Source organism: Hyla sarda, chromosome 2 (genome assembly GCF_029499605.1).
Source record: "Hyla sarda isolate aHylSar1 chromosome 2, aHylSar1.hap1, whole genome shotgun sequence".
In the NCBI taxonomy this organism is placed as follows: Eukaryota; Metazoa; Chordata; class Amphibia; order Anura; family Hylidae; genus Hyla; species Hyla sarda.
Window position 1 is genome coordinate 192,903,752 of NC_079190.1, and position 24,550 is coordinate 192,928,301.

The following is a 24,550-nucleotide window of genomic DNA, read 5'->3' on the forward strand; positions in this document are numbered from 1 at the left end:
GTGTTACAAATTTTAGGGTGATGTTTCTCCTTTTACCCCTTGTAGAAATTCAAAAACTGGGCCTACAAGAACATGTGAGTGGAAAAAAATGAAGATTTTTCTCCTTCACTTTGCTGCTATTTCTGTGAAAAACCTAAAGGGTTAACACACTTACTGAATGTCATTTTGAATACATTGAGGGGTGCAGTTTTTATAATGGGGTCAATTATGGGGTATTTCTAATATGAAGGCCCCTCAAATCCACTTCAAAACTGAACTGGTCCCTGAAAAATTTTGATTTAGAAATTTTGTGAAAAATTGGAAAATTGCTGCTATACTTTGAAGCCCTCTGATGTCTTTCAAAAGTAAAAACATATCAACTTTATGATGCAAATATAAAGTAGACATATTGTATATGTGAATCAATATATAATTTATTTGGGATGTCCATTTTCCTTATAAGCAGAGAGTTGCAAAGGTAAAAAATGCAAAATTTTCAGATTTTTCATAAAATGTTGAAATTTTTCACCAAGAAACGATCACCAAATTTTACTACTAACATAAAGTAGAATATGTCACGAAAAGACAATCTTGGAATCAGAATGAAAAGTAAAAGCATCTAAGAGTTATTAATGCTTAACCCCTTAAGGACTCAGGGTTTTTCCGTTTTTGCACTTTCGTTTTTTCCTCCTTACCTTTTAAAAATCATAACCCTTTCAATTTTCCACCTAAAAATCCATATTATGGCTTATTTTTTGCGTTGCCAATTCTACTTTGCAGTGACATTAGTAATTTTACAAAAAAATGCACGGCGAAACGGAAAAAAAATCATTGTGCGACAAAATCGAAGAAAAAATGCCATTTTGTAACTTTTGAGGGGTTCCGTTTCTACGCTGTGCATATTTCGGTAAAAATTACACCTTATCATTATTCTGTATGTCCATACGGTTAAAATGATACCCTACTTATATAGGTTTTATTTTGTCGTACTTCTGGAAAAAATCATAACTACATGCAGGAAAATTTATACGTTTAAAAATGTCATCTTCTGACCCCTATTACTTTTTTATTTTTCCATGTACAGGGCGGTATGAGGACTCATTTTTTGCGCCGTGATCTGAAGTTTTTATCGGTATGATTTTTGTTTTGATCAGACTTTTTGATCACTTTTTATTCATTTTTTAATGGTATAAAAAGTGACCAAAATACGCTTTTTTGGACTTTGGAATTTTTTTGTGCATACACCATTGACCGTGCGGTTTATTTAATGATATATTTTTATAGTTCGGACATTTACGCACGCGGCGATACCACATATGTTTATTTTTATTTTTTTTTACACTGTTTTATTTTTTTATGGGAAAAGGGGGGTGATTCAAACTTTTATTAGGGAAGGGGTTAAATTACCTTTATTAACACTTTTTAAAACATTTTTTTGCAGTGTTATAGGTCCCATAGGGACCTATAACACTGCACACACTGATCTTTTGCACAGATCACAGGCGTGTATTAACACGCCTGTGATCAGTGTTATCGGCGCTTGACTGCTCCTGCCTGGATCTCAGGCACGGAGCAGTCATTCGCCGATCGGACACCGAAGAGGCAGGTAAGGGCCCTCCCGGTGTCCTGTCAGCTGTTCGGGACGCCGCAATTTCACCGCGGCGGTCCCGAACAGCCCGACTGAGCAGCCGGGTCACTTTCACTTTAGAAGCGGCGGTCAGCTTTGACCGCCGCTTCTAAAGGGTTAATACCGCACATCGGCGCGATTGGCGATGTATGGTATTAGCCGTGGGTCCCGGCCGTTGATGAGCGCCGGGACCGATGCGATATGATGCGGGATCGCGGCGCAATCCCGCTTCATATCGCGGGAGCCGGCGCAGGACATAAATATACGTCCTGCGTCGTTAAGGGGTTAAAGTGACAGAGGTCAGATGTGCAAAAAATGGCCGGGTCCTTAAGGTGAAAATAGGTCCTTAAGGAGTGAACATGGACAGAGATGTCAGCAGAGAGCACTGTGCTTGTGATGTCAGCAGAGAGCTCTGTGTTTCAAAAAGAAAAAGATTTCCTCTGTAGAATTCTGCAGCTAATAAGTACTGTAAGGATTAAGATTTTTAATAGAAGTAATTTACATATCTATTTATTTTTTCTGGCACCAGTTGATTTAAAAAAAAAAAGTTTTCTACCGGAGTACCCCTTTAAGAAGGTAATAAAGCATTGGTACGCTATTATATGGTTGTGTTTTGTTGTGCTCGATGAATATTACTCTTCTACTGTTAGTTTAATAAAATTGTCTGTTTTTTTGCAGCAATTTTTACAAAATTTCCTTTGAATCCACATAAGCAGCTTAATTATTATTAATAATGTATTAACAGGCATGGATATCATCTTGATCTTAGTATTTACATGTCATTGGGTTTGGACTTGTAAACAGAGAAACCTGCTAAGGTAAGTTTACATAACAGGGTTATTAAAAGGTTTGTCCAGTGGAATGTTTTGGTATTGTTCCCAGACTGCCTAAAAAATAAAAAATAAAACTTCAACTTACCTTCCTCTTCTCCCTCGTAACTTTAGGCTCAGGATGCCTCATCTCCATGGCAGATGTGTATCGCCTCGGCCATTGACTAGAGAACAGCACTGTCAGTTCCACAGACTGTAGAAGCTACCCTCTGCAGCTCGGATGGGATGCCTGGATGCCAGAAGGTGAAGTAAAGTTTGTATTATTTATTTAGGCAGGCTGGTGACGATAGAATAATAAATAAAATTCCCAGTACAACCCTTTACAATTCTTTAATTTGAGTTTCCTAAAAACAATTGTGTATATGCAAGATGTCATATATTGAACTAAGTTCATTGCTGATGTCAGGGCCTCTGTGGGAAAGTGAAACCAAGAAAGGGAGACACAGGAAGGAACTAAGTGAACACCTTATTCTTCTCCCAAAAATAACACACTGATGTCAGATTTTAACGCTAAAAAAAGAAGGGAAGGAGTGCCATTTGGATTTTGGAGGGCAGATCTTGCTGAAATAGTTTTTCACCTTTCCAGATCCCATGAGGTACCTGTACAGAGAAGACTACAAAAAAAGTGACTCCATGTTGATAACTACAGAACATCACATCAATTTAATTTTACTATGGATGTAGTGAGCATTTAGACTGTACAGATTTTTAACATGGGGCCATGAAAATGAGTCCATGCAAGTTAAAATAACATTTTATATAATATTGGGATTTACCCCCAAACTTTTTTTTTTCACAAGTGCCAATAAGAAAAAAAAGGCATCCGCAATTTGGTATGAAATTCTTTCTTCCTGAATATATCAATACCTTATTTGTGGACATAACCCACTGTTTGGGTCAATGACAGGCCTCAGAAGGGAAGCCAGTGACATTTGGTTGAAATATCAATGTACTATATGTCTAGATTACACATCCAAAATTTTCAGGTGCTGCTTTTTCCAATAGTTCCCAGGATACAGACACTTTAAGTTAAAGGATAACTCTGGGATATGAAGCTTATTTCCTTTTCTAAGGATAGGGGATACGTTTCAGATTGTGCTGGAGCCACCCGCAATCTCCAGTAAGGGGCCCTCGGCTCTTTGCCGAAATAGCGTGTTTCGACCACCACATGATGCAGTGGCCGACACGCCCCCTCAGTACATTTCTATGGCAGAGGCCGAGACTGGCGTAGAGATGTATTGAGGGGGGCGTGTCACCATGTCACGCGGTGACCGGACATGTCCCTTGGCCGCTTACTGCCGGGGCCCCGTATGAGAGATTGTGGGGGCCCCGGCGGTCGTACCCCCCCCCCCCCACGATCTGAAACTTATCCCCTATCCTTAGGATAGGGCGATACGTTTACTTATCCCAGAGTACTCCTTTGAGATGATAGTAGTACTTACCTGCCAGACAGATATGGACATGCTTAGGAGGGATCCAGGCTTGTCTTGGAGCTTAATGGCTGTATTCTTAGTCTACCATAACATTGCTGATATCTTTTTGTGAACTGGCTATTTTCTGTTGGAGTTCCCTCCCAACTACAAGTCCCATGAGTCCTTGGTTGTAAGTGTGAAGTCCCTTTTCTCCCTTCAACACATTAGCCACTCCACCCATTGAAGCACACCTGAGCTCCCATGCTATGTGGTAAACAATAGACCAGTGTTTTCTGATCAGGGTTCCTTCAGCTGTTGCAAAACTACAATTCACTGCAGAATGTTCTCCTTTCCACCCAACAGTTGCTCCACCCATTGAAGGCTAATTTGAACACCTGACTAGTGGTGTACTGTCTGAGGCTGCACTGCAACCGGAAAAAATTGGAGACAAGACAACACTTATTTTGTGTGCTGTTAAAAATTAACATTGTGGCAAAGATCACATAAGAATTGAGAGACCACTATCAAACACAGGTACAGACACTATACTATGAACTACACTAATTTTACAGCCCTTGTAGCACAGTCAAATTAAACAAATCCCATAAAACCCCTTTAATTTAATTGCACAGAGAATGTATTTAGAACCTGAATTAGAATCATTGTCAGACAAGGCCATTGCTAGGCCTGTAGCTACGCAGCGGGAAATACACTGTGTATGCGCTATGGACAGGCACACAAGGCTTTCCCCGCCAAAGCCCTCTGTGCTATAAGGTGCACAATTATGTTTATGCACTCGAACTGCCTCCGAACCTCACTGCAGACACAGGGCTGTGTTGGGTAAAGCCCTGTGTTTCTGCTCATAGCGCATACGCATCATATTTCCTGCTGCCCAGCAGCTTTATTTGAGTGTCAAGTTGCGTTCTGTGTGATTTTACCCTAAAAGTGATTAAAGCAAGGACAACTGGAGAACCAACCACATGATCATGAGTATCTAATGCCTACTGATGCACATAAGGGAGTAGCAGATGTATCGTAGCACAAATTGTTGAAAAAGTCAATGCTGGCTCTGATAAAAAAATGTCAGAACACACAATGCATTGCAGCTTGCTGTATATTGATGTGGTATCCATGTTTTGAAGGGTATTGACAGCAGGCTATTAGGCAATACAATACAATTATAGGCTTAAATATTCTAAAAGTTTTCAAATATCAAACATGCAGGTATAAAAAATACACTTTAAATGACCTATTTTATACAAAAATACTCTAGAAAGCAATAGTTTACAATATAGGTAATATAAAATGTAAAATAAAGAATTCTTAAATACAGAAGCAGAAGCTTTTTTTTAATTCTCTTTTAAAGTCAGTTAAGACGAATGTGGTTTAAGACAAGACAAGTTAGCAACAGAATTTAAATGAGTCACCATGAAAGGAAACTTTTCACTGTGCATAATTAGTGTAAGGAAAATGCGCATATATTTTCAATGTTCTTTTTTGCTTCCAAAAAATGCTAATTCTGGGTAGTATTAGGGAGGGTAGGATGACAGCAGTGAATTGAATATGTGACTTTGTGTATAATAGTAAAAGCATCTTCTTCAAATATTTATTTTTATGTTACATCTGACGTTACATTTTTTTTAATATTCTCCAATTTTTAGACATTGAACATTTTTGAAAACTATCTATCTATCTGTAAATATATCTCTGAATACTGTTGTTCTCTTTCCATTTTCTTAAAGACTACCTGTCATCAAACCATATTTTCTAAACTAACTCAGATTATATTCCCTAACTACTCCTAACACCCCTCCTGCCCTAAAAAAAAATTCCAAGCTCTTAAAAGCTGTGTATTCTACAGTTAACTTTTCTCATTATGTGAGCTCCCGGCAGGAGAAAGTGGACATTCCCCAGCAGGCGTGACGTCACTGAAACCTGCGAGAGCTGTGCCTCCTCATGCCCTGCATGCACTTCCTGAGTTTGGACTTTTGCAAGTCCGGGTGGAGACCTAACAAACTGTTTGACTTGCACAGGGAAAAGAATAGAGCCACCTATTGGCCATTTTTCAATCACATTAAAAACATATAAAGGTTGTGAATTTTAACAGCAAGTAAAGAGCAAAGTGTTTTATAATAACATAAGGCACAATATATTAAAAGTTTAGTTTGTTGACAAGTACTATTTTTAACCATTTGGCTCAGATGGCCAAGAAGACTTCTGCCAGCCACAAATTGTTGGCAGATGTCTTTGGATACATGCTTTTCCAGCACGAACTCCACCTAATATACCACCCTCTGCACAAGTAGGTAGGCAGCATAGTTCCCCACCCCCAGATAGGCAGCATAGTTCCCCCACACTAGGTAGGCAGCATAGTTCTCCCCACACTAGGTTGTCAGCACAGTTCTCCCCACATTAGGTTGTCAGCATAGTTCCCCCCACACTAGGTTTTCAGCATAGTTCCACCCACATTAGGTTGTCAGCATAGTTCCCCCACACTAGGTTGTCAGCATAGTTCCCCCCACATTAGGTTGTCAATAGAGATGAGAAAACTTTTGAAAAATTCAATTTGGCCGAATCGCCAAATTTTCAGAAAAAATTAGTTTTGGGTCTAATGTATTTGTGGTGAATCTGTATTAAAAATGGCTATTTCTGGCCTACAGGGGTGTAGAACAGATAAGCAGCAAAGAGGCAGAGCGTCAGGCACCACCAGTGTAAATGAGCCCTATGCGTGTAGACGAGTATATAGCCTGGAGTCCCTGCAAGCAGGTAGGTGGTGCTACGAGCAGTAATAAATCCTACAAGGCAATCAATAAGGAAAGAGACTCAGCAACTCCCCATTCCTGCAATTCAACTTCTTTATTCCAAGAAGAGCATAGTACACATCAAGGTAAGGGAGGGCTGGGGAGGAGGCAGGGGGTGCGGGTAGGACTGCACAGTTTTGTGCCGACCTGGCACTTCTTCTGGCTACTTGCACACTGACTCCACCTGAGCTAGCTGCTAATAAGGCAGGTGAGGCAAAGGGAAGGGACAGAAGGCTGATAAACAGGGGGAGGTACAACAGGTTAACCAACAATACATCAAAACGCATCACTTAGAAAAATTATTATAAAAACACACTCAAATCATTTCTATCATTGAGTCCAGCGGCCCCAAGGCACTTAATTTCAGAATCCAATGGGATTCTTTCTGCAAGAGTGTCCAATGATGATCCCCGCCTTGACTCAATACATTAACCGTTTCTAGACCTGCAAACTTAATGGATCTACCATTGCCCCCGTGGACTTCACACATATGGCTAATAAAACGAGGAGCACCGCTTCCCGTGACTAGGGGCCGCAGGTGTTCTCTTACTCTGACGAAAAGACATCTCTTGGTCTTGCCTATGTAGTAAAGTCCACGGGGGCAAATGAGCGCATAAACCACATACGTGGCACAGCAGGTAATAAGACATGGGATGAAGTCTTCTTTCCCTCCAATGAACAGTACTCTGCTGTTAATATTAACTGGGCAGAAGGAACAATTACCACAAGGTTTATTCCCTTTTGGGGTTGCTAGGGACAACCATGTTTCTTGTTTTTGTTCAAACTTTCTGTGCTTAATGTTGATTCTCTCTCCTACTGTGATGTTCTATAGGCTATTAGAGGTTTTTGACTGGTAACTTCTCTAAGGTCAGGGTCGGATTCATATATGTACCAATGTTTGAGCAAAGCCTTGCGTATAACATTGTTCATATTGGTATTGGTAAAGGAGAACGTAGAGCGTGGCGTACTGGAGCTAGACTTTTTCTTTTTGGATGCAACAATTGGTTTCTAGGGACAACGGCAGCTCTCTCAAATCCAGTTTCTATGACTCTATTAGGGTATGCTCGTTCCTGTAACCTGTTTTTAAGGTCTTCTGCTTGTCGTGCATAGTTTGCCTCATCAGAATTATTACGCTTTAAGCGCAGAAACTGCGAATAAGGGATGCCGTTTTTACAATGGTCATGGTGAGAACTAGTATAGCGGAGAAGGGGGTTTTTAGAGGCAGATTTCCGAAAATTAGAGGTAACTAAGGTATTATCTATAATCTTAATGTTTACGTCTAGAAATTCTATGGTTTCCCCACCAAAAGAAATAGTGAATAACATATTTTCTTGATTCTGTTCATTAAGGTACTGAACAAACTGTTGAAATGTCCACTCAGTGCCCTCCCAAATTACCAGTACATCATCAACATAACGGAGGAAACATTTTATATGTCTTATAAAGGGATTACGATCTGAAAAAATCCACTTCCTTTCAAAGACTCGCATACGTGCAGGAGACCGGTGTGCCCATTGCAGTGCCGGTCTCCTGTCGATACCATCTGTTCTCGAATCTGAAGGTGTTATGCTTCAAAATAAACCTCAAAGCATCCGACACAAATGCTGTGAAAAGTGGAGATTTATCGGTGCTCTCAAGGACCTCAGTGACAGCCTGCACACCTATCACTTCACGCAGATCTACTAAGACTTGTCTATCCGTATCACTCAGGTTGTCAAGGTACCCGAAAATGTCATCTGTATGAATTCTTCGAGCATCAAAATCCTTCAGAGAGGTGTGTCCTTCCAGAGGGAGAGAGTCCAGCCATAATAAGCCCACTAGGGTTCAGCCCAACCTGAGTGATACGTATAGACAAGTCTTAGTAGATCTGTGTGAACTGACAGGAACAGAGTTTAACCCTAGTATTGACCCTGATACGCAGAACTCCACATTCAGGGGGTGGTAATTCTTCGAGGTTTGTTCCTCCTTCCCTCCTGGGGAGTCCATTGGGCTTCTTCAAGAGAGCGGTGTTGCAGGATGTCAAGTCCTTGATTTACCCTAAGAAGGTGGACAATCTGCCCAGAGGGGAACTACAAGCCCTAGCATGGCTAGAGAGTAGGATTTGTAAGATTTGTAAAGCGGATAAAGGAGGGGCCACGGTAGTGATGTCTCTTCAGCACTACCGAGATGAAGCCATGAGACAGCTTCACAACCAGATGGTTTACTCCCCCCTTTCCAATAACCCCACATGGGCCACCATTAAAGAACTTAGGTCGCTCCTGCGAAACTACACAGATAAGGGCTTTCTATCCCGTAAGTTTGCAGAAAAATTGATTCCCGATTTTCCAAGGTTCCTCACCTGGTATTATTTTCCCAAGGTACAGAAGTCGCAGAGCCGACCCCCAGGCAGACCTATTGTTGTGGGAATCGGCTCTGCAACCGAACCCTTGTCTAAGTATGCAGAATGGCTGTTGCATCCCATCCTGCCACACACTCCCACCTATGTTAAAGACACCGGGGACCTACTTCGCCAATTGGATGGCATTGCGTGGTAGGATGGGTTTCGATTAGCTTCCCTGGACATTGAGAGCCTGTACACCTGCATCCCGCATGATACGGGTGTGCAGGCTGTCACTGAGGTCCTTGAGAGCACCAATAAATCTCCGCTTTTCACAGTATTTGTGTGGGATGCTTTGAGGTTTATTTTGAAGCATAACACCTTCACATTCGAGAACAGATGGTATCGGCAGGAGACCGGCACTGCAATGGGCAAGCCGGTCTCCTGCACGTATGCCAATCTGTTTCTCGCAGTCTTTGAGAGGAAGTGGATTTTTCCGATTGTAATCCCTTTATAAGACATATAAAATGTTTCCTCCATTATGTTGATGATGTACTGGTAATTTGGGAGGGCACTGAGCGGACATTTCAACAGTTTGTTCAGTACCTTAATGAACAGAATCAAGAAAATATGTTATTCACTTATTCTTTTGGTGGGGACTCCATTGAGTTTCTAGATGTCAACATTAAGATTATAGATAATACCTTGGTTACCTCTAATTTTCGGAAATCTACCTCTAAAAACGCCCTTCTCCACTATACTAGTTCTCACCATGACCATTGTAAAAACGACATCCCTTATTCGCAGTTTCTGCGTTTAAAGCGTAATAATTCTGATGAGGCAAACTATGCACAACAAGCAGAAGACCTGAAAAACAGGTTACAGGAACGAGCATACCCTACTAGAGTCATAGAAACTGCGTTTGAGAGAGCTGCCGTTGTCTCCAGAAACCAATTGTTGCCAGAAACCAATTTGCCCCTGTGGACTTTACTACATAGGCAAGACCAAGAGATGTCTTTTCGTCAGAGTAAGAGAACACCTGCGGTCCCTACTCACGGGATGCGGTGCTCCTCGTTTTATTAGCCATATGTGTGAAGTCCACGGGGGCAATGGTAGATGCATAAAGTTTGCAGGTCTAGAAACGGTTAATGTATTGAGACAAGGCGGGGATCGTCATCGGACACTCTTGCAAAAAGAATCCCGTTGGATTCTGAAGTTAAGTGCCTTGGGGCCGGCTGGCCTCAATGATAGAAATGATTTGAGTGTGTTTTTATAATAATTTTTCCAAGAGATGCGTTTTGATGCATTGTTGGTTAACCTGTTGTACCTCCCCGTGTGTATCAGCCTTCTGTCCCTCCCCTTTGCCTCACCTGCCTTATTAGCAGCTAGCTCAGGTGGAGTCAGTGTGCAAGTAGCCAGAAGAAGTGCCAGGTCGGCATGAAACTGTGCAGTCCTACCCGCACCCCCTGCCTCCTCTCCAGCCCTCCCTTACCTTGATGTGTACTATTCTCTTCTTGGAATAAAGGGGTGTAGAACAATTTGCTTTGTTCTTACACGAATAGGGAGTGTGCTGTGTTAGTGAAATAATACTGTTATTCAGTATGACATGCAGATAACAGGCATTGCAATTAGAATCACTGCTGCAGAGCATCAATGTGGCAGCAGAGAGACCACATGGTGTCAAAATTGAAGAGGATAAAGAGATTTTTCCATGTCATTTTTATTTGCTTTAATTAGAATTTATTTAATTTATTTGAGTACCCATTCTGGTGAGCATTGAGCTGGCGGTCCTAGCGAGATACCACCTGTTCCAGCCCCTGCTTCTCAGTGCCCCCCCCCCCTGACTATGAAAGTGTGAATGTTTCATTTAATCAGTTATGGTTTGTTGTTGTAGCTCCAAGCTGTTTCATTGGATTCATGTGATAATTCCACAGGGAACATGATTACATCGATTTATTTAAATTTAAGATTTATATTAGATTCCGAAGTTTAATGTCCCGGTGTTTTCTTTGAACTTACACTGTATGACTACAAAGCCCAATCTAACAAGTAGTCACATGGCGGCACCATGACAGAGCCTAAAGGTCGCAGCAGCATGAGGTGACCATAATCTGGCAGAATGACACAGCCTGGAATTGGAATTTAGGGTAATGTACCAGGCCCAGCAGCATCAATAAACTATATAGTTGCTGAATGGCACAGCCTGGAGGTGGCTGAAGCACGAGGAGATCATATAGTGGCTGAATCGCACAGCCTGGAGTTTTCAGAAGCATGAGGAGACCATTGAAATTTAAGATTTTGAAATTTAAAATTTTTTCATTGAAATTTAGGATTTTGAAATGGAAATGTAAGTGTCCCGGGCCCCGGCGTGTGGGTACACAGGACCAAATTTAACAAGGAGTCAAATGTCACATGGCTGTATAATGACAGAGCCTGGAAGTGGCATCAGTATGAGGAGACCATATAGTGGCTGAATGACTGCCTGGAGTTTGTGGCAGCATGAGAAGACCATATAGTGTCTGAATGGCAAAGCCTGGAGTTGGAAATTTAAATTTTTGACATTTAAATTTTAGCTAACACTTCCAAGTTTTAGTGTCCTGGGCCCCGGCATGTGGGTTCAAAGGGACTTGAGTTGGCTGAAGTATGAGGATACCATATAGTGGCTGAATGGCAAAGCCTGGAGGTGGCTTAAACATGAGTAGAACATATAGAGGCTGAATGACACAGCCTGGAGTTGGCTGAAGCATGAGGAGACCCTATAGTGGCTGAATGGCATAGCCTGGAGTTGGCTGAAGCATGAGAAGTACATATAGTGGCTGAATGGCACAGCCTGGAGTTAGTGGCAGCTTGAGGAGACCATATAATGTCTGAATGGCACAGCCTGGAGGTGGCTGAAGCATGAGGATACCATATAGTGTCTGAATGGCAGAGCCTGGAGTTGGCAGAAGCAAGAGGAGACCATTGAAATTGAAGATTTTGAAATTGAAATTTTAGCTAACACTCCCAAGTTTAGGTATCCTGGGCCCCAGTGTGTTGGTACAAAGGACCAAACCTAACAAGGAGTCACATGTCACATGGCAGCACAATGACAGAGCCTGGAGGTGGCATCAGTATGAGGAGACCATATAGTGGCTGAATGGCACAGCCTGGAGTTGGCAGAAGCATGAGGAGACCATTAAAATTTAAGATTTTGAACATGACATTTAAGATTTTGAAATAGAAATTTTAGCTAAGACTCCCAAGTTTAAGTGTCCTGGGCCCTGGCTTGTGGGTACAAAGGACCAAATCTAACAAGGAGTCACATATTACATGGCGGCACAATAACAGACCTGGAGGTGGCATCAGTAGGAGGAGACCATATAGTGGCTTAATGGCACAGCCTAGAGTTGATTGAAGCATGAGGATACCATATAGTGGCTGAATGGCACAGCCTGGAGGTGGCTGAAGCATGAGGAGACCATATAGTGGCTGAATGGCACAGCCTGGAGGTGGCTGAAGCATGAGGAAACCATAAAGTGTCTGAATGGCACAGCCTGGAGTTTGTGGCAGCATAAGGAGACCATATAGTGTCTGAATGGCATAGCCTGGGGGTGGCTGAAGCATGAGGATACCATATAGTGGCTGAATGGCACAGCCTGGAGGTGGCTGAAGCATGAGGAGACTATATAGTGGCTGAATGACACAGCCTGGAGGTGGCTGAAGCATGAGGAAACCATAAAGTGTCTGAATGGCACAGCCTGGAGTTTGTGGCAGCATAAGGAGACCATATAGTGTCTGAATGGCATAGCCTGGGGGTGGCTGAAGCATGAGGATACCATATAGTGGCTGAATGGCACAGCTTGGAGGTGGCTGAAGCATGAGGAGACCATATAGTGGCTGAATGGCATAGCCTGGAGTTTGTGGCAGCAAGAGGAGACCATACAGTGTCTGAATGGCACAGCCTGGAGGTGGCTGAAGCATGACAAGACCATATAGTGACTAAATGAGACAGCCTGGAGGTGGCTGAAGCATGAGGAGACCATATAGTGGCTGAATGAGACAGCCTGGAGGTGGCAGCATATGGCAGCACAATGACAGAGCCTGGAGGTGGTAGCATCAGCATGAGGAGACCATATGATGGCACAATAACAGAACGTGGAGGTGGTAGCATAAGCCTAAGGAGACCATAGAGAAGCATAATGACAGAGCCTGGAGGTTGTAGCATTAGCATGAGGAGACCATAGAGCAGCACAACGACAGAGCCTTGAGGTGGCCGCAGCAGCATGAGGGCCATGCCAACTGAGGATTGAGTCTGAGGAACCCACCGACTGTTGACAGGGGGTGTCGGATGTCACTTGGTATGAAGTGGATGACCGAGTGAACAGATTAATCCTGGCTGCTGGGTTGTTGGTTGCGACACGACTGCTAGCTGACACCGGGAGCTCAGACCTCTCGCTGCCATACACCCCTACTCTCCTGCAACCTCTGCCTGCGCCTGATGAATTTAGGCCTCTGCCACTCCTCTGTGCACGTCCTGGCACTACTCTTCCTGACATACTTATTGTATTTATGAGGGGAGTACAATACGCTTCACTATGCTTAAAATAGTATTTGTCTAGAACAGCAGCAGGTGTGTACTTTTGGCTGGCCTTTCATAGTGTCTAGGCCCTTGACAGATTATCAGGTACAACATAGTACACTACTTAGATGTTGGTATGTGGTATTCACTTATGAGGGCAGGAAAATGCTATACAGTATGCTTAAAAATACTTATTTTAATAAAACACCAGCCAGTGATTACTGTTCCTTGGCCTTTCACAGTATCTAGGCCCTTAAGAGTTTACCAGGTATAAAATAGTACACTACTTAGATGTAGGTATGTGGTATGCACTCATGAGGCCAATAAAAATGGGCTACAGTATGCATAAAAAACCATATTGGAGTCAAACTCCAGCCGGGGATTACTTTTGCCTGGAATTTCATAGTATCTAGGCCCTTGACAGATTAACAGGTACAAAATATTACACTACTTAGATGTAGGTATGTGGTATGCACTTATGAGGGCAGAAAAATGCGCTACAGTATGCTTAAAAATACATATTTTAGTAAAACACCAGCTGGTGATTACTTTTGTCTGGACTTTCACAGTATCTAGGCCCTTCACAGATTAACAGGTACAAAATAGTACACTAATTAGATGTAGGTATGTCGTATGTACTTATGAGGGCAGAAAAATGCGCTACAGTACGCTTAAAAATAGGTATTTTTGCACTGCACAACACCAGCAGTACACAGTTGCTGTGTACTAAACCCAAAATTGCACTCTCTCACTGACTATTAGTAATGGACTGCTGGGTATTATACCATCTACAGACTAGAATAACCATCAGATTTGTTATGGAACAAAGACACAGAATTGCGCTGAAAATGTATTCTGACCTCCTCTGCTAAGGTTTATGAAATTGAGGCAGCTTGTTGAAATGTATGAGGCAACACACAGCTTTCTGCCCTTCTCTGTAATACAATGCTGTAGAAAGTGACTGGGATGTTAATGGCTGCAGTAAAAATCCTTCTCAGTGAAAAAAAAGCACTGCTCTCTGGTGTGACTAAGAGGTGAAACGCTGTTGTAATAAGCTTTTCTGTGTAACACACACAGGCTGTCCGTTCTATCTCTCTGCAGTGTAATGAATGAAGTGACGAGCGCCAATATGGCTGCCGATTATATAGGGCTGTGACACAGGGGTAACTGGCTGCTGATAGGCTGCATCCTGCATGTGATTCAGGGTCATCCCGCCTATCTTCCTTCCCACCTTCCCAGCGTTCCTTGCCCATGTACTGACATATGGATCCGCCAGATGCCCTGGAGCCTGGACTTCACTAAATTAAGTTTAATGAAGTGATTTGCGCAATAGAATCGCAGTGATATTCGCATTCATTGCAAATAGAATTTTTCATTTTCATTCAAAATATATTTTTCAATCTGTTTTAGGCTATTTTCTGCTGAAATTTACTACACATTGTATTCAATAGGGATTCCACTGTCCCATTCACACGGTGGAAATTCCGCATTCTGGATTCTGCAAAAGATATAACACCTGTGTTTTGAATGCACAGAAATTCCGCCGGAAATCTGTCCAAATCCAAAACAGAATTTGAGCAGAATGGCAGAACTTCCACCGTGTGAAGATAAAAGAGCCTTAAAAGAATAAAGGAAAAACCCACATAACTCAACGTGTAGAAAATTCCTTGATGCCAGGTTATATCTTATCCAAAGCTATGTCCCCAAAACCATACTCTCTTTTCACACATTAATGCTAGATTCCAATTTCCAAGTAGCATACTGTTTTGAAATTCTGCTCAGATATTCGGTGCAGCAGAATCTTATTGCTCTCAATGGAATTCTAAAGCACAGTGCACACTACATAATTTTAGCAGAGGAGCTTCTGCCACTGAAATTCTGCCGTAAAAACAATGATCTTACTCATTCTTTCGGTATAATTTGCATGGGATACATTGCGGTTTATGCGGATGGCATGTATATGTGGTCCTATTGGAATCTCTAGCCGGAGATTTTGCGGTATGCGACCTGCCTAAATCTGCCTAAATATTTTTGGCTCAAAAAGGTGACAACCCTAAGGCTATGTTCACACAGTGTTTTTCAGGCATATTACATTTGTAAAAATGCATTTTTATTGGTCTGTATTTTTACCATTTATGTTCTCAAATGTAAGTCTATGTAGGTGTTATGTGCACACAATATGTAAAAAATTTGGATGCATTTTTACAGCCACGCAAATATCACATATTTACACATTGGTTACACTTATTTACACATTAGTAAAAATGTGTCTGCATTTTTACATATTCTGGGTTATTTACTAATGTGTTTCCAATGTTTTTTGTTGGGTTTTGCAGCTGAATTTAGGCGCACATCATGTGCACTAAAATTTTTGCCCCCAAAAAACTTCAAACCCAACATCACTCATTAAAAAAAATAAAAAAAATCGGCGTGCCCGCCCAGGGAAAGGAGTGTGTGCCTGACAAAAAGGAAATGGCCCTGACAAAAGGGGCATGTTCCTGGCAAAGGGAGCATGTTTTCACATAATATGCGGAGGATTTGAACTCTGGAAAACCTGACAGTGTAGAAATGTTGTAAAAAAACACACAGAAAACTCCACTCCACTCTTAGTAAATTAACCACATTGGGGGGGATTTATCAGTTTTATCAAAAATTTACCAGTTGCCCATAGCAACCAATCAGATTCCTTATTTCATTTTTGAAAAGCCCTTTGAAACATGAAAGAAACATCTGATTTGTTACTATGGGCTGCTTGTCAACTCTTCCTCTATATAAGTTTTGATAAATCTCCATCATTGTGTGCACATACATCCTCTTTCTTATAGATTCAAATTCAAAGTAATAAGACAGGTTTTCAACAGACAATAAGAGACAATGCCGTTACTTCTTCATATGTCAGATTCACATCTGCTTTTTGTAGCAACATCCTTCTCTCCTGGATCAGCTGATGTAATGTACTTCAATTCCCTTTGCCTCAGCTATCAAAACATCTTCACCTGATGGCAGTGTGTCAGGAGGGCTATGGGATTTTATGTCAGGTACACATATGCTCTGTCACTGTATGATCACGTAAAACCAGAAATGAATACATAAAAGCAATAAAAAATGTATATTGAGATTAATAAGCCTCATCCATGTTCTTTGTGAGCATGCTCAGATACTCAGATTGCCAAGTGTATTTATATTCACTTATTCTATTCTAACATTTAACCTTCAAAACAAACAAAGGGAAGCATCATACTATGTCCGCTCCTAATCCCTATTAAAGCATCCTGGGTACAGTTTCTATAATGTCAGCAAAGATCAGTCTTGACATTTGCATAGCACACACATGAAAGATTTTGTACGCTTCTGCGTTGAGCTGTAAAAGTCATGCTGGGTTTCCCTCTGTGAAATAAAATGATCCCACAGCAGTAGGTGAGGTACTTGTTCAGCAAAGTGCTGCAAAATGTACAATACTGAAATGCTAGTTTAAGCTCAATCTTAAGGCTTTTACGCTGTATTTCTTTTTTGAATTGGCACATTATTATTGCTGGGACCCCCCGCGATCTCCCTGCAGCACCCGCATTATGTGCGGAGCTGAGTCTCCAGGCTCGGAAACCGGAAATTTTCGGCACTGGAGACGTGATGTCATGCCACGCACCCCCCACCCCCACCCCCATGACTTCATGTCACACCACCTTCATTCAGGTCTATGGGAGGGGGCGTAACAGCTGTTACACCCCCTCCCATGGACATGAAGGGAGGGGGCGTGACGAGGGGGTGAAGAGGGGGTGTTGTGTCATGTCTCCAGTCCCGAAAATTTCCGGTTTCTGAGCCTGGAGATGAAGCTCCGCACATAATGCGGGTGCTGAAAGGAGATCGCGGGGGGTCCCGGCGGTGGGCCCTTTTTTCCCTTTTTTTTGTTTAACTGTTTCCATTTTTATACTTGTATAGGAATCTCAAGACATAAAGACAAAGGCAAATATCTTATACAATAGACAATTATACATTTATTGTTTTTTTACAATAATATTCTTTTGTACTTTATCTACCACTGCTACCAAAGACTCTCTGTGAATGCTGGGAGTTATCGTTTTGCAACATAGTTTTTCTCTTAATACATCTTTTAACATGTCTCTTTTAAACAAAAGAGCAGGTTATAAATCCTTCTCTAGTGATCTCATTATTAAAGGTGGAGCTACACTGGACCAGGCCATATCAGGAAAGAGGAGGTTGAGTGAACTTTTGCTCACTGTATTACAGAATACAGCAATCTGTAGAGATGCCTGTATACTCTCTCCCCCCCCCCCCCCCAGGACTTAACCAGCACAGGGTTACAGTATACCAGTCATCTATACAGATCGCTGCTTTACTGTATGTTCTTGCTGTGCAGGAGGTTTGCAATGTATATTTCTTGCCCAGAGTTGTACCCACACTTGTATAGCTGTATGCAGGTACAGCTCAGCCCTGATAGGAGCCTGGACTCCAGCTGGCAGAGGTAAGTAGTGAAGCTATACTTTATAGATGCACAGGAGTAAACAATCCTGAGGCTGTTTTCACTTTGCATTTATATTGTCTTTTTTTAATGCATTTATTTGACTGAAGCATGTTTTACAGTGGCTTTCTACAAAGAATCTAAAAACAAATAATACATTTACTAAAACTAAACTTAGAGACTCGCCCCACGGTAACCAATGACAACTCAGCTTGTATTGTACTAGTGCTGGTTACGATATGGAAGCTGAGCTGTGATTTGTTGTTATGGACAAAATCAAACAGTTTTTGTTTCAGACTAGAGAGACTTAGACTGTCTAACCACTTAATGGCTTTATTTACGTTAGAATCTTGCATCAGAATTCTGGTGTAATTTTGGTGCACAGTATATAAGTATGGAAAACACATGATAAATGCGATTCACAACTTGTATGCCAGTTTTGTTGCAAATTATGCCAGAATTTTAGAACATTTTCCATAGTGATTCTATTCCATTTCGTGTATTTTATGAAGCAACTCACCATCAATTCTGTTCAAGTAACACATCTTAGTTGCGATATTCTAATTAATTAAGAGATTCAATGTTGTTGCCTGTTTTTATTTCAGTCAGTCAAAAACACATGCTTTTTTTTTCAATGTAGTACCTGATGCAGTAAAATTCTAGAGCTCAATACTCTGAAATGGAAACTAGGTCAAGTGGATGCTACTATGTCAATTGCTCTGACAACAAGTCAATTGGATTAGGATGTTGGGGAGCCTAACATTTCAAAGCCAGTGAACTTGAGCTCAGAGCAATTGGCATAGTGGAAACTGAGCCTTAGTGAAATAGGGACAGCAGGAAGATTACAGATCACAGACACCCCTCCTCTTCCAGCACAATGTCTTCTCACCCCTACCGGGGGTCGAACATTCTCTGCATAAAGGCAGTAGTGAGATCTGCAGTCATATGTAGCTCCCACTTAAACTTGCTCTAGCTCAGGCTAGGTTGCAACTAGAGTCATTAACCCCTTAAGAACCAGGGGGTTTTCCGTTTTTTTTCTCCTTACCTTTTCTGTTTTTTCCTCCTTACCTTTAAAAAATCATAACATAATCATAATTTGTAATGACATCAGTCATTTTACCCAAAAATGTACGACAAAATGGAAAAAAAAATAATTGTGTGACAAAATTGAAGAAAAAACACCATTTTGTAATTTGGGGGCTTCCATTTCTACGCAGTAAATTTTTTGGTAAAAATGACATCTTATCTTTATTCTATAGGTCCATAAGATGATACCCTACTTATATAGGTTTGATTTTGTCGTACTTCTGGAAAAAATCATAACTAAATGCAGGAAAATGTATACGTTTAAAATTGTCATCTTCTGACCCCTATAACTTTTTTAGTTTTTCACGTACGGGGCGGTATTTGGGCTAATTTTTTGCACCGTGATCTGAAGTTTTTAGCATTGATCAGACTTTTTGATCAACTTTTATTCTTTTTTTCATGATTTAAAAAGTGACCAAAAATATACTATTTTGGACTTTGGAATTTTTTTGCACGTACGCCATTAACCGTGCTTTTTAATTAATGATATATTTTTCTAATTCAGACATTTCCGCATGTAATGATACCACATGTTTATTTTTATTTACACAGTTTTTTTTTTTAATGGGAAAAGGGGGGTAATTCAAACTTTTATTAGGGAAGGGGTTAAATGATCTTTATTCATTTTTTTTCCACTTTTTTTTTTTTGCAATGTTATAGCTCCCAGGGGGCTATAACACTGCTCACACTGATCTTTTACATTGATCAATGGTTTCTCATAGGAAATCATTGATCAATGATTCTGCCCCACTGAGCAGTGATTCGGCAATCGAACAACAGGAGGCAGGTAAGGGGACCCTCCCGCTGTCCTACAGCTGTTCGGGATCCTGCGATTTCACTGCAGCGATCCCGAAGAGCTCCCTGAGCTAACCAGCATTGGTTTACTTTCACTTTAGATGCGGTGTTTAACTTGGAACGCTGCATCTAAAGGGTTAATAGCACGCAGTACCGCGATCAGTGCCGCACGCTATTAGCCACAGGTCCGGGCTGTTGTTAGAGGGCGGGCCCGACCCGCTATGATGCTGTGGCCTCGCGTTATAGAAAGGGAAAGGACCCAGGATGTACGGGTACGTCCTTGGTCCTTAAGGGGTTAAGCAATGGGTAGAGCCTTTAAAAGCAGCTCCTTCTGTAGTCACACACAACTACATATTCTCTGTTCAGGTTAAGCAATATTTTTCTTTTTCATTAGGAAATAAATCTATTTCTAGCAATATTTGAAGACAGGTACATATACACATCAAGCAATCCATGTTTACAACATATTAAAACCTACGCCAGATACGTAGATGACATTTTGGTCATCTGGTCAGGGTCCGAACAACAATTCATTGATTTTGTTAGAATTAATGCATTAATACATTAAACATGACATATTCACATCAATATGGGGGAGACTCAGTGGAGTTCTTAGATAAAAAATTACTAATCAAGAATAACACACTTATTACAGAAGGCTACAGGAAAGAAGTTGCTAGGAATACTTTTACTCCGTTTCAATAGTTCACATCAAAGGACAGTTAAAAAAGGAATACTGTATGGACAATTAATCAGATTAAAAAGGAAAAATACTACAGACAAATCCAGAAGCATTATGCAGAAGCATTAATTTTAAAAAAGTAGGCAAAGGGCTAATAAGAAAAAAAAACAAGATTTACTACAACCCAAATCTAAATATACACAAGAGAAATGTTTTACGTTTGTATTGAAAAATTCACCCATGAATCGCATCATGTGATAGAAGCAGACGAAGATCCAAAAGACATAGGTATCAGGAAGCCTTTAACCTCTTAATGACCACAGACGTAAATGTACGTCCTGGTTTGGCGGTACTTCCCGCAGCAGGACGTACATTTACATCCTGTGTATCACCGCGAGCATCAGAACGGTGCTCGCGTCATACACAGCAGGTTCTGGCTGCTAGCAGCAGCCGGGGACCTGCCCGTAATGGCTGACATCCGTGATCGCACGGATGTCCGCCATTATCCCCTCAGATGCCGTGATCAATAAAGATCCGATCATCCAGCATGGCGGCCAGAAGTCTCCTCACCTGGCTCCGGCCGTCTCCCGGGGTCTTCTGCTCTGGTCTGAGATCGAGCAGACCACAGCAGAAGATCACTGATAATACTGATCGGTGCTATGTCCTATGCATAGCACTGAACAGTATTAGCAATCAAAGGATTGCTATAGATAGTCCCCTATGTGGACATAAAAAGTGTTAAAAAAAAAAAGTAGAAAATTGTAAAAATAAAAAGTGAAAAAAAAGTGAAAAATCCCCTCCCCCAATAAAAATTATAGTTGTCCGTTTTTCCCCATTTTACCCCCAAAAAGCGTACATGTTTTTTTTAATAAACATATTTGGTATCACCGCGTGCATAAATGTCCGAACTATCAAAGTATAATGTTCATGATCCCGTGAGGTGAATGGCGTAAACGTAAACAATAAAAAATGCTGCTTTTTTGTCACATTTTATAAAAAAAAATTTTTAATAAAAAATCATCTAAAAGTGCAGATGACAGCACAAAAAATGAGCCCTCATACCACCCTATAGACGGAAAAAGTTATAGGTGGTCAAAATAGGGTGATTTTAGATTACTGATGTCACGATGCCGGCTGGCAGGTAGTGGATCCTCTGTGCCAGAGAGGGATTGGCGTGGACCGTGCTAGTGGACCGGTTCTAAGCCACTACTGGTTTTCACCAGAGCCCGCCGCAAAGCGGGATGGTCTTGCTGCGGCGGTAGTGACCAGGTCATATCCACTAGCAACGGCTCACCTCTCTGGCTGCTGAAGATAGGCGCGGTACAAGGGAGTAGGCAAAAGCAAGGTCGGACGTAGCAGAAGGTCGGGGCAGGCAGCAAGGATCGTAGTCAGGGGCAACGGCAGAAGGTCTGGAAACACAGGCAAGGAACACACAAGGAACGCTTTCACTGGCACTAAGGCAACAAGATCCGGCAAGGGAGTGCAGGGGAAGTGAGGTGATATAGGGAAGTGCACAGGTGAACACACTAATTGGGACCACTGCGCCAATCAGCGGCGCAGTGGCCCTTTAAATCGCAGAGACCCGGCGCGCGCGCGCCCTAGGGAGCGGGGCCGCGCGCGCCGGGACAGAACAGACGGAGAGCGAGTCAGGTAGGGGAGCCGGGGTGCGCATCGCGAGCGGGCGCTACCCGCATCGCGAATCGCATCCCGGCTGGCAGCGGAATCGCAGCGCCCCGGGTCAGAGGACGTGACCGGAGCGCTGCCGCGGGGAGAGTGAAGCGAGCGCTCCGGGGAGGAGCGGGGACCCGGAGCGCTCGGCGTAACAACTGATTTTGTACAAAAAGTTTTAGATTTATTTTAAGCGGTACAAAAATATTAAAATATCTAGCCATGGGTATCATTTTAATCATATTGATCCACAGAATAAAGAACACATGTCATTTTTACCATATAGTGTACAGTGTGAAAACAAAACCCTCCAAAATGTGCAATATTGTGGTTTTCATTTAAATTTCCTCCCTAAAAAGTTTTTTTTGGGGGGTTCGCTGTACATTTTATGGTAAAATGAGAGGTTTCATTACAAATTAAAATTGGTCACGCAAAAAATAAGCCCTTATATGGGTCTTTAGATGGAAATATAAAAGAGTTATGGATTTTAGAAGGTGAGGAGGAAAAAACGAAAATGCAAAAATAAAATTGGTCTGGTCCTTAAGGTTAAAATGGGCGGGGTTAATAACATATAGAATAAACAGAAAGATAGGGGACAATCTAAGAAAGAAAGATCATGCAATTTAAAAAACAAAATGGTTAGGTGACCTAACACCACAAGGAAATTTCAGCTGCAGGAATTGCAATTTTTGCAAATACAATATGGCAACTAGAAATATGCAAATTGGTCCGATTTTTCATACAGTAAACAATCTAATCACTTGTAGATCTAAAAACATAGTCTATGCCCTGTTGGACTATGGTGAATGTCCGGCTTTTCTTTTCTTTATATGAATTTCACTGCTACATATCACTTATAGCTAGAGCACCACCACTATCTATTTGCAAGAACCACTTTAGCCCGGGGATCGGTTTTCCTACATTGGCGTAGTGCCGTAGGTGCATTCCTATCGCTTACAACTTCAGTCTGTTGTTGCTATGTCCATAGAACTTGTGGCAGACCCCATAAGTTTGTACAAAAGTTAAATAATAAAAATGAATTCAGAAAATAGAAACAGATTAGATAAAAATAACACGTTTTAGTACCTGGGTTTAATCAATAATAATAAAAAATAGTCAATACAGTACCTTTAAGTTAGACATAGAACCGTGAAGAGAGTAGTGCTGGCATATGGAATTTCTTCAGCTCCATTTTTTAGGTTGTTCCATTGGGTAGTAAATTTTATCTCTATAGACTATCTGTGCATGAACCTATGCATTGACTTATTGGCCGTTTATTTGTTCAGCACTTTATCTGTTTATTTGTTCAGCACTATATTGTGAGTAAAAATCTTGTAAATTGCTTAGGGGATACAATCCCGACTAATTGCTCTATATTTTTTGGAGAGCTACTAAGTTCTGCAGTGGATGACTGAGCTTCTTATATTATCATGAATCTCACACCCTCTCTGAAAAACACCTTAGCTAAGAGTAGTCTAGAAGAGCTATCAATTTTATATGTAGTCCCAAACTATATTTAGTTAAATGTGTTCTTTTCAATAACATTCCTTTATTCCAAGAAAGCAGCTCAAAACATCTAGCAGTCATGAACGCATAGTCATATCTTAACCCCTTCAGGACCAAGCCCATTTTGGCCTTATGGACCGGAGCGTTTTTTGCACATCTGACCACTGTCACTTTAAACATTAATAACTCTGGAATGCTTTTAGTTATCATTCTGATTCCGAGATAGTTTTTTCGTGACATATTCTACTTTAACATAGTGGTACATTTTTGTTGATACTTGCATCCTTTCTTGGTGAAAAATCCATAAATTTTATGAAAAATTTGAAAATTTAGCATTTTTCTAACTTTGAAGCTTTCTGCTTGTAAGGAAAATGGATATTACGAATACTTTTTTTTTAGTTCACATATACAATATGTCTACTTTATGTTTGAATCATTAAATTGATGAGTTTATACTTTTGAAAGACACCAGAGGGCTTCAAAGTTCAGCAGCAATTTTCCAATTTTTCACAAAATTTTCAAACCCGATATTTTTCAGGGACCAGTTCAGGTTTGAAGTGGATTTGAAGGGTCTTAATATTAGAAATACCCCATAAATGACCCCATTGTAAAAACTACACCCCCCAAAGTATTCAAAATGACATTCAGTCAGCGTTTTAACCCTTTAGGTGTTTCACAGGAATAGCAGCAAAGTGAAGGAGAAAATTCACAATCTTCATTTTTTACACTCAAATGTTCTTGTAGACCCAATTTTTGAATTTTTACGAGGGGTAAAAGGAGAACATTTTTACTTGTATTTGTAGCCCAATTTC

General features: G+C 41.2%; 1 long non-coding RNA gene across 1 annotated transcript in view; it reads left to right on the top strand.

Annotated features, from left to right (window-relative positions):
- Window positions 1-2,364: 2,364 nt before the first annotated feature.
- The window catches only part of LOC130355640 (uncharacterized), an 83,839-nt gene continuing 61,653 nt past the window's right edge, over window positions 2,365-24,550 (top strand). Inside the window, exons 1-2 of the long non-coding RNA XR_008888603.1 lie at window positions 2,365-2,424; window positions 2,551-2,679. This is a non-coding gene — a long non-coding RNA (uncharacterized LOC130355640). The remainder of the gene's footprint in view (window positions 2,425-2,550; window positions 2,680-24,550) is intronic.